At 45.3% G+C, this 13,043-nt stretch overlaps 1 long non-coding RNA gene across 1 annotated transcript; it reads right to left on the bottom strand.

Annotated features, from left to right (window-relative positions):
- Positions 1–4,738: 4,738 nt before the first annotated feature.
- On the bottom strand, positions 4,739–11,997 carry LOC311517321. The gene is made up of 3 exons (XR_014710661.1): positions 11,883–11,997; positions 8,633–8,763; positions 4,739–4,950 (listed from the first exon to the last, which is right to left on the bottom strand). It is a non-coding gene; the product is annotated as an uncharacterized lncRNA (long non-coding RNA).
- Between the last annotated feature and the right edge of the window lie 1,046 nt (positions 11,998–13,043).

Raw genomic sequence — 13,043 nt, 5'->3', positions numbered from 1 at the left:
CATGTAATCTATGTTTACGGGCATAGACCTTTCTTTGAACAAAAATAAGGGTGCCCACAGAGTGTTTTGCAAAGATTTAAATTAATTGGTTTTCAGTCATACCAATCACAGAATCACACAGTTGGAAGGGACCGCAGGAGGTCATCTAGTCCAACCCCTTGCTCAAAGCAGGACTAATAAGCAATTTTTGCGTCTGATCCCTAAATGGCCCCCTCAAGGATTGAACTCAAAAGCCTGGGTCTAGCAAGCCAATGCTCAAACCACTGAGCTATCTCTCCCCCCCACTGCAATTTGTAACAGAGACAAGCACTTTGAGTTTACTTTCACCTCACAATTAATGTAAATATTGTGTGTGGGTGTTTATATCAAACATCACAAAGTTTTCATGGGACCACAGGGAGCTCTGAGAGATTCCCCAGAACAAAGCCAGATTGAGAACAAAAGACATCAGGGCACACTGTTTTAAGGTCTGAAAGGTGGTACTGCTCCCAGTGTAAATCAAGAGTCTCTCCACTAAAGTGAGTCTAGCGATACTAGTGTAAAATTGTCGTAAGGGAAATCAGAATCAGACCTGTGACGTTCCATAAAGGTTAGAACAAATTGACAATATTTCAGTCTGTCACATCCTACCAATGGCCGATCCAATCCCATCCCAGACTTCCCACAATGATACCCTGGCATTAGGCCACATATCAGCAGTTTCCGACAGTTTGGTTTCCCTTTGCGCTATTTAGAGGTGTGGAGGGGAGGTCTGAATTAGAAAGCTAATGACATCCTTAACAAAGCAGAGACAGTAATATTTCCGCGATTGTTTACATTGCATTGTCTCTAAAATCCAGCAGGCTGCGCTATGAAACAGCAGGTTCCTACTTGAAGGCTGATGCTCCACAAAGAGGTGAATCTTTCTCTTTTCAGTCTTATCAATCTTCCTGAAATCAGGCCTCAGACAATAAAACATCTGAGGCCCCGTGTGTATGCTGAAAGGTCTGATACCATCGTTAAATATCTGCCAGTGCAACCTGATGGATACGACCACAGCTGGAAGCTCTTGCACAAGATAAGGGGACCTGGGGGTGTGAAGGCTGGAGTGGAGGGAAGGAGACGGAGGATCTGGCATAGACTGGAGATTAGGGTGCTATGGAGGACAGGTGGGGATTACACAGGGGCTCTTGAGGCAGGGATGAGCCCCGAGTGGAAGGAGGCAGTACAAAGATGCTCTATGGATAATGTTTTCCCCAGATCTGTACAGCTGTCAATGCAAAACTGAAGGAGAGAGATGTATTGTGGAGGTACAGATAGAGGAGCTAATGGCAGCATGAAATGGGGCAGTCTGGGCAGCCCTGCAGAGGTGTTTGCACTCTGTTTACCAAGCCAAGGTCAGAGAGAAGCTGTAACCTGGGAGTTTAAAACAAGCCTGGAGTGGCCAGTATTAATTTTTAGAATCCTTGCGGGCCCCCACCTCCTGCACTCGGAGTGCCAGAGTGGGAAATCGGCCTTGACAAGTATGGATGTGAAAATAAAACTGTCAAACAGTAATGTCGCCTTCTGCTTAATGGGTGATGAAACCAAAGGTTATAAACTGCGGATTATATCAGTAACTCATTTTTAAAAGAAAGTACAGGTGGCCCTGGCACTGTCTGTATCATGTGGACCACAAAACCAGCTGGGTGAACACTGCCTCACCTCGTAGCTGGGGGAGAGTTACCACAGAGAGTTATTTGTGTCATACGGACACTGCCCAAACAGCTCGTTGTTTCCTAGAAGCAGCATGAATTTTTTTAAATGAAAATGCTGCGGACATTATGTTCCATGCTTGACAATTACAAAAGCCCCATACTCCTACCTGTAGCTATCACTGTGTGTTTTCCTTCCATCATAGTAACAATGCTGTTGACCAGATTTTAAAACTGTATTCTAATGACTTAGTGCAAGATGACCGGATGGTGATGAAAGCGCCAAATGTATAAATTGCTATAAAATTCCCTGTGGGATTAATTTGGCTGAAGAACAAACCTACCGAATACCAGCATCATGGGGGATCCTGACAAACTCTTTCAATACCTATTTTCCCCCAATTAGAAAATTTCATCCTGCAACTTGACTGTCGAGTGGAGGCAACAACATTTAGTAGAAGAACACATGAAAGCCCAAACACATCCCGTAGTTCTTCTGGATGGGTCAGTCCACCCAAAAGATTTCCCTCATATCTCAAACCTGTTCGTGGGGTGGTCCTATGGTGTTACCGGAAGGTTTGGATCTAATTATATCAAGCCAATTATATTACCTAAAAATAAAGCTTTTAATTTTAAACCTTAATTTAGAATTTATTTGAACCCGTAACAAAGATTATGATCCGCCCACTAGGAATTTCCAAGATATTACCAGGGTGCTTGTCTCTGATATACAGAGGGCTCCCCAGAGCACGTTAGCCTTGCTGTTCCTTGAAAGGCCATGGATACAGCCCTGCGATCAAGAATAGGCACACAAGCAGTAATTCTTCGAAAACAGAAATAATATTTATTAAGGGATGAGTGGGACGAGTTTTTAAAGGGGGTCACATGCCACCTCTTACTTCATGTTACATGTCACTCTTTGCCCCAAGACTTGCCCTAATTGGTCAAACTCCTCTTGGGGCAGGGCTATGGGTCACCCAACAGGCCAGAGATAGGCACAGAATTGAGGTCTCCTATGTCCCAGTCCTCTGCTCTAGCCTGGCTGCACAGTCTTCCCTGTTCATACATTAACCCCTTTTCTCACACAATGCCTTTTCCCAATAAAGACAAGTCCCTCTAGGGCTGATCCCTGAAACGTTCACCGTAAGGGCTGTGAGGAAGACATGGGCGCAGGGCAGGAGGAAAGAGCACCTAGAGAAGGAGCTGGATTGTGGAGAAAAGCTGGGGGTAACTTCAGGGGCACCATTTCAGATCTTGGTGTGCTGAACATTAATCATGATTCCTGGGGCTACTTAGGTACCTGAAAACTCTAGATTTTGCATATAAGGTGGTGGGGTCAACTCAAATAGTTTGAAAACTGCTGAGGGTGCAGGCAGGGGGTATCTAGCGGCTGTGTGCAGGCATGGAGGTACTCAGGTGCTAGGAGGGGGTGAACTTGAGAGGCCAGGCAGGAGGTAGCTAGGGGCTGTGTTCCTGGAGGGAGGTAGCTCAGGGTGCAGGCAGGGGGTAACTAGGGCCTGTATACAGGCAGAGGCATAGTTTTCAGGGTGCGGGTAGGGGATAGCTATGGACTGTGTGCAGAGAGGGCATAGTTCCAGAGGCAGGGAGGGATATAGCTCTGGGTGCAGTGAGGGGGTAGCTAGGGAATGTTTGCTGGGAGGGTGTAGCTCAGGGTGCAGGGAGGGGCTGTGTCCAAGGGGGTGCTGCTGCTGAGGGGCCAGCCATATGCTCAGTCCCTAGTTGGCACAGTGGGGGAAGCTCTGCGGGTCAGTGCCTAGGGTGAGGGGCGTGCGCTGGCCACCCACTTCCGCAATGGGCGGGGGGAAGGGAACACCCTTTCAGCAGGTGAGGAGCGATGCCAGTGGTGGCCCCATGGTGGGGGGCAGGGAAACATGGCTCCAAACAACAGCGGAGCAGGGCAGCGGGGCTGGGGGCAGGAAGGGCAGCATCTTCCCTTCCGCTGCACACTTCACCCAAATCTGGTACGAAGCTGGGAGCGGGGGAGGCCTTCCCTAAATGGTGCCCCCGGGGTAACAACACCTTGTTGCTGCACAGAAATGGCAAAGCAGCTGGGAGCTCCATTGTTTCTCCCTCTCCATGGGAGGACCCCATGTGGCTGCCTCAGTTAAACCCTCACTTGAAAGTTTAGTCAGGTTTCTAATCCTGGGTCTTTGGGGTTTGCGCTGCCGTTCTGGCTCCCGCAGGGGAGCCTGCTGCACAGGGCACGGTCTGGAAGCTCAGACACAAGAGAAGGGGACCTGGTGATCAGGACCGGCTCTAGGCACCGGCAAAGCAAGCACGTGCTTGGGGCGACACGTTTCCAGGGGCGGCCTTCCGGCCACCCTTTTTTTTGGGGTGGGGGAGGGCAGTTGCGCTCTGGGAGCTGCGCCACTTAGACGGGGTGAGGGCGCCGTGCCCCCGGCCGCAGCGGGAAGGGGAAGCCCCGGCCCCGGGATGCTGAAGTGCCAGGGCCCAATCGCTCCCTGGGGAGGAGAGGGCGAGTCCTGCCAGGGAGCGGGGGCTGCGCTGCCTTGTGCCACCCCTTATCTCGGAGCGTCTCTGTGCGGCCGGGGGAGGACGACGACACACGCCCCTGCAGGCGCTGGGAGACGGTGACATCACTCCCTCCACTTCCCGCGCCATCTGTGAGCCCCAGGCCCACCTGAGCTTGGGGCGGCAAAAAACCTAGAACCGGCCCTGCTCACGATGGGGAGGTTTGGGAGGTGAGAGGAGCAGAGGGAGGGTCCACATGACGTGGACCACTGCTGTGGGCGTTGCACACTGTACAGCCAAGCTGGGACGGAACCCAGTTCCTCGGACAACCCCACCAACCAAATGGCTTTGTCAAAGGACCAAGGGAAGGGAAAAGATTTATCCAGGGGAGGTCCCTGAAATTGATAAATATGTACGTCGCCTGGTCTAGGAACACCCCTGGGTGGACTTAACATATGGCAGGGACCATTTATTTTATTTATATTTCATTAAAATAAAAGAGGGAAGGGATATTTGTGGGAAAGACATACCAAAACAGCCCCCGTGTGCCAAACAAAACGCTCACAGGCCTGTTTGCAATGCACCACAGCAACCAGCTACTTTTATTAAAGAGAGAAGAACAAGCTCTTAGGGGTGACACAAGGGCTCCCTTGTGGGTTTTTTCCAGCTTGCGAGATTCTTTGCAGCCCAGATTAAAAGCATCCAAGGATTTTAGAAGCAAGGCGCCGCCTGCCAGATTCTCAGCGATCCTGCATTGACAATTTCTGCTGCCATCGCTCACTCACTGCAAAAAGGGAAGAAACTCTCACATTCTATGTTTATAACCATTAAAACAAGGACAATATAACATTCCATTTCAAATGCAAGGTAGAGCAGGAATTTCCCCATCATTGAATAGTATGTGTATATGAAACACCAACAGACCTTGGTCACTGTCTGGCGGGATTGAATCTGGGGTCTCTGGAGCTTTGTGCATGAGCCTCTTACCGCATGAGCTAAAAGCCAAGTGCCCCTTAGCTAAGGCTGCGGAGCAGACTCAATCTATCTATTATATCTAAATGTGTACTGGCTGTCCACCTGACTTCTGAAGTAAATATGCCGGACTTCTGAACATGGATCTCCCCTCCCTTTGCCCCAACTCTCCAGTAAAGGAGGCAGATTCTCATTTTCTTACAAAAGTCCTTCCTATGAACAGTCTACACAGTTAAAGTGACAACCACAAACAATTAAGTCGCTGGGTGATGAAAATAAGAACCCCAGCAAAATAAATATAAAAACGGCTGGAAATATCCTGTACAATATCATCGAAATGTTCATCAAACTTCTTAAAAAAGTTGAAATTTGAAATTCCATTGAGGGAAATTAATCAAAATTGTGAATTTTAAAAATATTGATGATCTCTATGATAGATAGAAAAATAAAGCCAAAATCGTGTAAGACGTAGAACACCGCGACTCATGTCCATGTTCAGTTTTCCTCTCAAACATACTATTGTCCATACCTAAAAACTAAAACCATAAATATTTAATTAGAGGATAAATAAGTTATTCTTAAAGAATGCATGGACTATTCTGTCTGCCAGCTCATGTAAGCCTGAAGCCTGACCCTGTTCGCATGGCAGTTCCCTACCTGATGATGATCTCTGTAGGTGCTCAGTGAAGCAGCCAGGTGAGTAGCAGGGCAGGTGCTACCATGGAGCTCCTATCTTCACATCTCCTACCCCTAACGGCCTCTCTGGTACTTTATGCACACTTCAGACAGCACTGGGTTGATGGGAGCATTCTCCCATTGACGCACCTCCGGGGGAGGGGCCGTGCCTACACACATGGGAGAACTCCTCCCCTCGCTGCAGGTAACGTCTCCACTGCAGCGCTTTGGCTCAGCTGCAGCGGTGTTGCTGGGTCACTGTAGCAGTTTAGATGTAGAGAACAAGCCCACGCTGCCTGGGAAAGCCTCTCACCCCTCCCCACTTCCTCTCTGAGTCCTGTCCCTGCTGCGACACTAATGTGAGCATGCTGGGCACCTTGTACAGGTTATGGGGAGATCCAGCAGGTAACAAGAAGAACACGAATAGAATTGGCTACAGAGAAGCAATGAGACCAAGTTAACTTAACTGGAGGAAACATGATGTTTAAACCAGTAAAAGGAAATTCGGAGCAACGCGAGCACTGAAGTCACCAAGGTTTGTAATTGCTCTAGAATTCTAAAAGGAGAAATGCAAAAGCTCCAAGTATGTGCTGAGCTACCTTAAAGACTGAACGTAGCATCAGTCCTTAAAGTGCACTAGTGCTTATTGAATTGTATTGCAGAGTGAGCGCATCTGATAATATACGTGCGTGACCCACTGGTCAGTGTGTGTTACAGATTCCCCTAGGTGGAGGCTGTGAGTCTGTTACAGGCTCCATCTAGAGACTGGCTCTTTTGTTCAAGCTGAAGATACTTGCGCATTTAGCTCCGGAGGTCTCTGGTTCAAACCACAGAGTCCTGGTCCCAGATGGCATAGCTGCCTTCACACATGTGCTCAAAATCGCCTCTGTCCCACAAAAACACACAGGGGCAACATTATGCTCAACATGGCTCCTCATGTTTGCAGCATCTGGACTCAGATGTTCTTTAACACAGCTCCAAGAATACCGCAAAGCACCTGGTTATCTGAAATCCTCACATGTTCATCACTGTGTTCATTTCCAGTTTTTCACACTGTGTCATTCTGGAGGGACTCTGCAGGGAGGTCCATGCCACAAATTGAGTTTAATTGTTCTTCCATTTTTGAGTGGAATGATTTGAAAATACCTTTTTTTCTATGGGAAAATCATGGTTATATCCATACTGTGTGAGTGCAGCTTACCTTCTCATCATCAGACTTGGCCAGTGCCTCCATTTTTCCTGTTGGGTCGGTGGTTTAGTTCCCCTGATGAACCAAAACCTCCCCCATCTGGGGCAAAATAACATTAAAAAGAAAAACACAAATACTCTCTGGGATAGAGATGCTTCCTCAGGGGCTGAGTAACCATTTTTTCCCCTCAGATGCTTTCACGTAGGGCTCCCAAATTCTCCTCTGCTCAGTTATTCTCTAAGCTCCTCTCAGTTTGCTTTTACAGGCTTCATTTTAAAGCCATTTTTTTTTGTCAGATCAGCCTCCCTGCTCTCTTTCTGTTCCTCATGTTCTTGTCAACTGCTGGAAATGGCCCACCTTGATTATCACTACAAAAGGTTTTTTTTCTCTCCTGCTGGTAATTTTTTCTCTCCAGCTCACCTTACCTGATCACTCTTGTTACAGTGTGTATGGTAACACCCATTGTTCATGTACTCTGTGTATATAAAATCTTCCCACTGTATTTTCCGCTGTATGCATCCGATGGAGTGAGCTGTAGCTCACGAAAGCTTATGCTCAAATAAATGTGTTAGTCTTTAAGGTGCCACTTTTTCTTCTTGCCAGAGAGACTCATAACTGGTCCTACCAACTCCCTTCAGTCTGAGGAGTGCAGGCCTTTCAAATTCAGAAATGATATCCAGAAAGGAGACCTTTCCAGAAAAGGATGAGTGTGTGAGAAAAAGGGGTTATAATGGAATCAGATTGGCAGCTGTCATTATGGTGAGTGCTCCCAGGAAAATACCATTCTTGACTGTGTCCTTGGGTAGATATTGAAAATAGGATCCTTCCGTCAGTGACTGGAAGAGTGACATAACATTTTTGAAAGGCTTAAAAGTCTAAGCGTCAGTCAGAAGCCGTGTTGCTAGTTATTCTAATTTTTCTGTGATAGATTTGATCATTTTATACTGGGATACGACAACCCCCCCCCCCCCCCCGAAACATAGCTCCACACTTGTACACGTTTCTTTTTTCTAAATTAAGCATTAATGTTCGAAAGAGCAGCCATTTTGATCTCATAGGTGCTACACAATGATACATCCCCCATACTCTTTCCTGGGAAATATACTTTAGTCCTTCCCCATTGTCTTCCGTATTCTTAAATGAAACACCAATGTAGACGTTCACCACAGACTGGCCACAGACCCTGTCTGTGTGATGCCATGCTGGCAAGCCAGAGGGGCTTCAAAACAGGTTGGGGAGAGAAACTGCAATACAGGAGCAATACCTGGCTCACAGAATTGCCCCTATTCTGCCCTCCTTGCAAGCACTATCCTGGGGAGGTGCTGGGTGTTACTGGGTCTCACAGGGGCAAGCTCTGTAGCACTGAGCACGATGGAGACTCTGGGCTGCTCTGGGTTGTGGACAGACCATAGGCAGCCTGAGTAAAGCAGCTATAAGATTCCGCTAACTCTAACTTGTTAACCCCAGATAGTCCAGTATCCGGACAGCACAAAAGATTCTTTTGTCCCATGTCCCAGAGTTGTGCCGTGTGCTCTGAGCCTGCAAGGTCATTAAACAGCAGTTATAGAAAGGAGAGACACAGATATTCTGTTTACACAGTAATGTCTCCCTTGTGGCATCCTGAACTTACCGCTCTCCTTTTACAGCAATTCTGCCCAGAACCGCAGCTTCCAATCAGTCTGTATTTGCCATAACATATACGGCGGCAGGAGCCTCGAGCACGTTTACAAAGAGCGGGGCTATTGATAAACTGAGTGAATCCTGCACAGAGAAGAAGAGTCTTGATTTTCATTCACACATAAGTGTAAACAGGAGCTGTGACTGCAGCATGACAGGCATTTCCCATTAGCTGAATTTCCAGTTCACTGAGACAAGACCACGTCAGCCCAGAGATCTTCCTGTGCCCCCTTGCACGCAATCTTTGATAAGATATAAATGTCTGTAGTTCTCTGCCCGTTCAAAGGCTGCCACTAAGAATTGAGCAGAGTGAATTAATTCAGCAGATCTGCTGGCCTTCTGGCTGCAGGCTTTAGAACTATAGCACAGAGCATGGGAGTCCTTCACAGCCCCACAGCTGTACAGGATGGAAAGCGGGCAGCTGCCTGCATCACCAACTTCTAATAGTGGGGCAGTGGTTTTGCTGCAATGGTTTGGACTCTTTCTGATTCCAAACACTGATGTACTAAGCAGTATCTACATACTGATTGGCTGAGCAGGGTTGAACCAGCTCAGCACTGGATTGGGTGGCTGGAACTTTTAGAAAGAGAAGGGTTTAAACCAGTCCCTTGCAGTCTGAATGCCTGATTGTCTGTGAGACTCAGCACAGATATTCTTGTGAAGATTCAGCACTTGGGAATACTTACTCAATGACCAATTGCCAAGTTAGACATTCCAGACAGGCTGGTCCTTATGAGAATGTGGTCCATATGTCTTTTAGAATATTAATATTAGACTATTTTAAACTAGATTTTAGCTGTGCTTTCCTTAAAGTATCCACCGTGACATTCCCCAGGGTACAATCTGGACCACCGAGCAGCCGTATTCCCTCAGTTCTCCAACCTGTGATGCCTCCTACACTGTTCTGCTGTGACAGCAACCACTTCTGGTCCTGCTCATGCACAGCCCCTAGCATGTAAAGTCACTCCCATCAGAATTATAGGAAAACTTCCAGCAAGACTCTCCTGAATTATCGTGCAGAGCGACACCAGCAAACTCCCAGTCCCAGCCTCGTCCCCCAGAAATATGCATCTCGTACTGTTCAGTACCATCCTGGACAACACAAGCTCCTAGAAAGTCTGTCATTTCATCAAAGGAAAAGGATATGCACAGAGCCTGTTATCTCAAGTGAAGGTTGCCAAACACTTCAATCCAAACATTTGAATCCCCTTGACCAAAGGGTATTTTCATTGAGTTAGGCCAGAGGACGAGGACACAAGCTGAACATTTCCAGTCTTTTTAATTTCTCCTCATATGGAAGCTGTTCCATAGCCCAAATCATTTTAGTTGCCGTTCTCTGTAACTTTTCCAATACTAATATATCTTGTTTGAGTTGGGGCGACCAGATCTGCCACAGTATTCAAGATCTGGGAATACCATGGATTTATATAGAGGCATCATGATATTTTCTGTCTTATTATTTACCCCTTTCCTCATGGTTCCTAGCATTCCGTTAGCTTTTTTGAGTGCCGCTGTGCATTGAGCAGATGTTTTCCAAGAACTATCCACAATGACTCCAAGAACTCTTTCTTGAGTGGTAACAGCTAATTTAGACCCCATCTTTTTATATGTATAGTTGGGATTATGTTTTCCAAAGTGCATTACTTTGCATTTATCAACATTGAATTTCATCTGCCATTTTGTTGCCCAGTCACCCTGTTTTTTGAGATTTCTTTGTAACTCTTCGCACTCTGCTTTGGACTTCACTATCTTTGAGTAATTTTGTATCATCTACAAAATTTGCACCCTCACTCTTTACCCCTTTTTCCTGATCACTTATGAATATTTTGAACAGTACTGGTCCCATTACAGACCCCTGGGGGACACCACTACTTACCTGTTTCCATTCTGAAAACTGACCATTTATTCCTCCCTTTGTTTCCTATCTTTTAGCTGGTTACCGATCCGTGAGAGGATGTTCCCTCTTATCCCATGAATGCTTATTTAGCTTCAAAGCCTTTGGTGAGAGACCTTGTCAAAGTCTTTCTGAAAGTCTAATTACACTATATCCACTGTATCACCCTTGTCCACATGTTTGTTAAACCCCTCAAAGAATTCTAGGAGATCGGTGAGGCATGATTTCCCATTGCAAAACCATGTTGACTCCTCCTGGTACTGAAGTACTTTTGTGATCATCTAGTCTGAAGGGACTTCCCCAAAATATTTCTTAGTGGGTATCTTTTAGGAATCCCCCCCCAATATTTCTTGATTTTAAAACTGTCAGGGATGAAGAATATATTGGTAAATTGTTCCAATGGTTAATTACTTTCACTGTTAACAATTTACATCTCGTTTCCAGTCTGAATTTGTAATCAAGTCACCCCTTAACCTTCTCTTTGTTAAGCTAAAGAAATTGAATTTTCTGAGTCTATCACTATAAGGCATGTTTTCTAATCCTTTAATCATTCCTGTGGTTCTTCTCCGAACCCTCTCCAGCTGATCAACGTTCTCCCTGAAGTGTGGACACCAGATCTGGACACAGTATTCAAGAAATGATCACATCTGGAGGTGTGAAATACAGAGGTAAAATAATCTCTCTACTCTTACTCAGGATTTCCCTCTTTCTGCATACGAGTTATGTGTTAACCCTTTTAGCAATTTTCAGCTGATTATCCATCCACAACCCCCAAAACTTTTTTCAGAGTCACTGCTTTCCAAGATGGAGTCCCTCATCCTATAACTGTGGCCATCCTTCTTTGTTCCTAGATCCATACATTTAGATTTAGCTGTATGATTGTTAACTTGTTCCCCTCTTACCAAGTGATCCAAATCCCTCTGTATGAGTGACCTGTCCTTTAATTCTTCTCAACTGCTAACTTTATAAGTGTTTTTTTTATGGGGTTTTTTTTCAGGTCCTTTATAAAAAGATTGACTCGTGTGGGGGCAAGAACCAATCCTTGTAGGACTCCACTAGGTAGAATGTTGGTGATAGTTTGACAGGTCATAGTTCAGCCAAATCTGACTGGATCTTAATAGGAACATTAAAGGCACCTTTTTCACTCCAGGACTATTCTCCTGTTAAATGTCAAGCATCTGCTGAAAACCATACAACTCTTTCAAAAAAAAAAAAAAGCTGGAAAAATTATGATAAAAATGTTTAGAAATCTTAGTACAGACTCACAAATGTCCTTCTATATTCTCCCTTCATCTCATTAAGATCTTACCTGGAGAGCTTTGCAGCACCAGGAAAAAGACAGCAAAGAGGAGGTAGACAATCTTCATGGCTGAAGTTTGCCTGGGAACTCAACGTTGCTGGAGAGAAAAAACTGCAAAATAGACAGGAGATGGAGAGTCTCTATTTATGGGCTACCAGGGATTGTGAAATGCTGATCTTTTGAAATCTTTTCTGAAGCATATCACATTTATGAAGTTTGTGCTGCAATCTGTTTATAATTATCATCATAATTATAATTTGTACAGCATCATAAACATTCCCGTAGAATTTCAGGGAAACACTGTAGCCAAGTTTCTGCCTTGAGGAAGTTACAATATGAATCTTCACAACTAGCAAACATCTACTGCCTGATCAAAATCTCTCTGAAAAAATGGAAAGCCTCCCATTAAATTGAAATGAGAGTCCTTTTGCAGAGAAGAATTTCAGAATACAGCTGTACCTTGGAAGCACTGGCAGCAGGGCATGTGCATTTGTATATTTGTTTTGTACAATATTTAATCAATATTTTACTTGTATTTAAGGAAATTTCCTAATTTCATGCATCAAAACCCATTCCAAAAAGGTTAAAAATCCTTTTAAAGAGAGATTTATGATAAATAAACTGAATTACATTATAAATACTGTGTGCCAGGAATCCATGGGTTTTTTTTCTGTATATCTAAATTGCGGAATTTTACAGTTAGTGATGGGAGAAAACCATGAGTTTTCCCTTTCTTTTCCCCTCATAACAATAACTATCTAAAGTAGAGACATAAAATGTTGATGCATCAAACATGGGGAAACCAGTGGCATTTGCAGGTGCCAAGCACCTCTCAGGATTTGTCTCAATCTTTCAGGACAGAGAGAAGAAGTGATTGGGCTTAAACTGCAGCTAGGGAAATGTAAGAACATTTCTAAGGGTTCTATAGAGCTGTATAACACCTCCAAGTTCCCTGGGGGATTCAATCTAACCAGGATTCAGAGCCTACAAAATACAACCCCCTGCAAAGCTTCACAGACCCATTCTGATTCACCTTCTTCCTCTTTCCCCCAATTTCCCCCCATTTGGAAGCACCTAATAGAAAAGTTGAGAGGAGTGAATGAAGAATGAGAATCCATGGGGAGGAGGACATCCACAGGGCAATGAGGAGCTGTGACAGGGCAGTGAGGT

This window comes from Lepidochelys olivacea (assembly GCF_965140295.1).
Source record: "Lepidochelys olivacea isolate rLepOli2 genome assembly, chromosome: 3".
Classification (NCBI taxonomy): domain Eukaryota; kingdom Metazoa; phylum Chordata; order Testudines; family Cheloniidae; genus Lepidochelys; species Lepidochelys olivacea.
The sequence above is the reverse complement of the archived record's forward strand: the minus strand, read 5'-3'. Positions and strand labels throughout refer to the sequence as shown.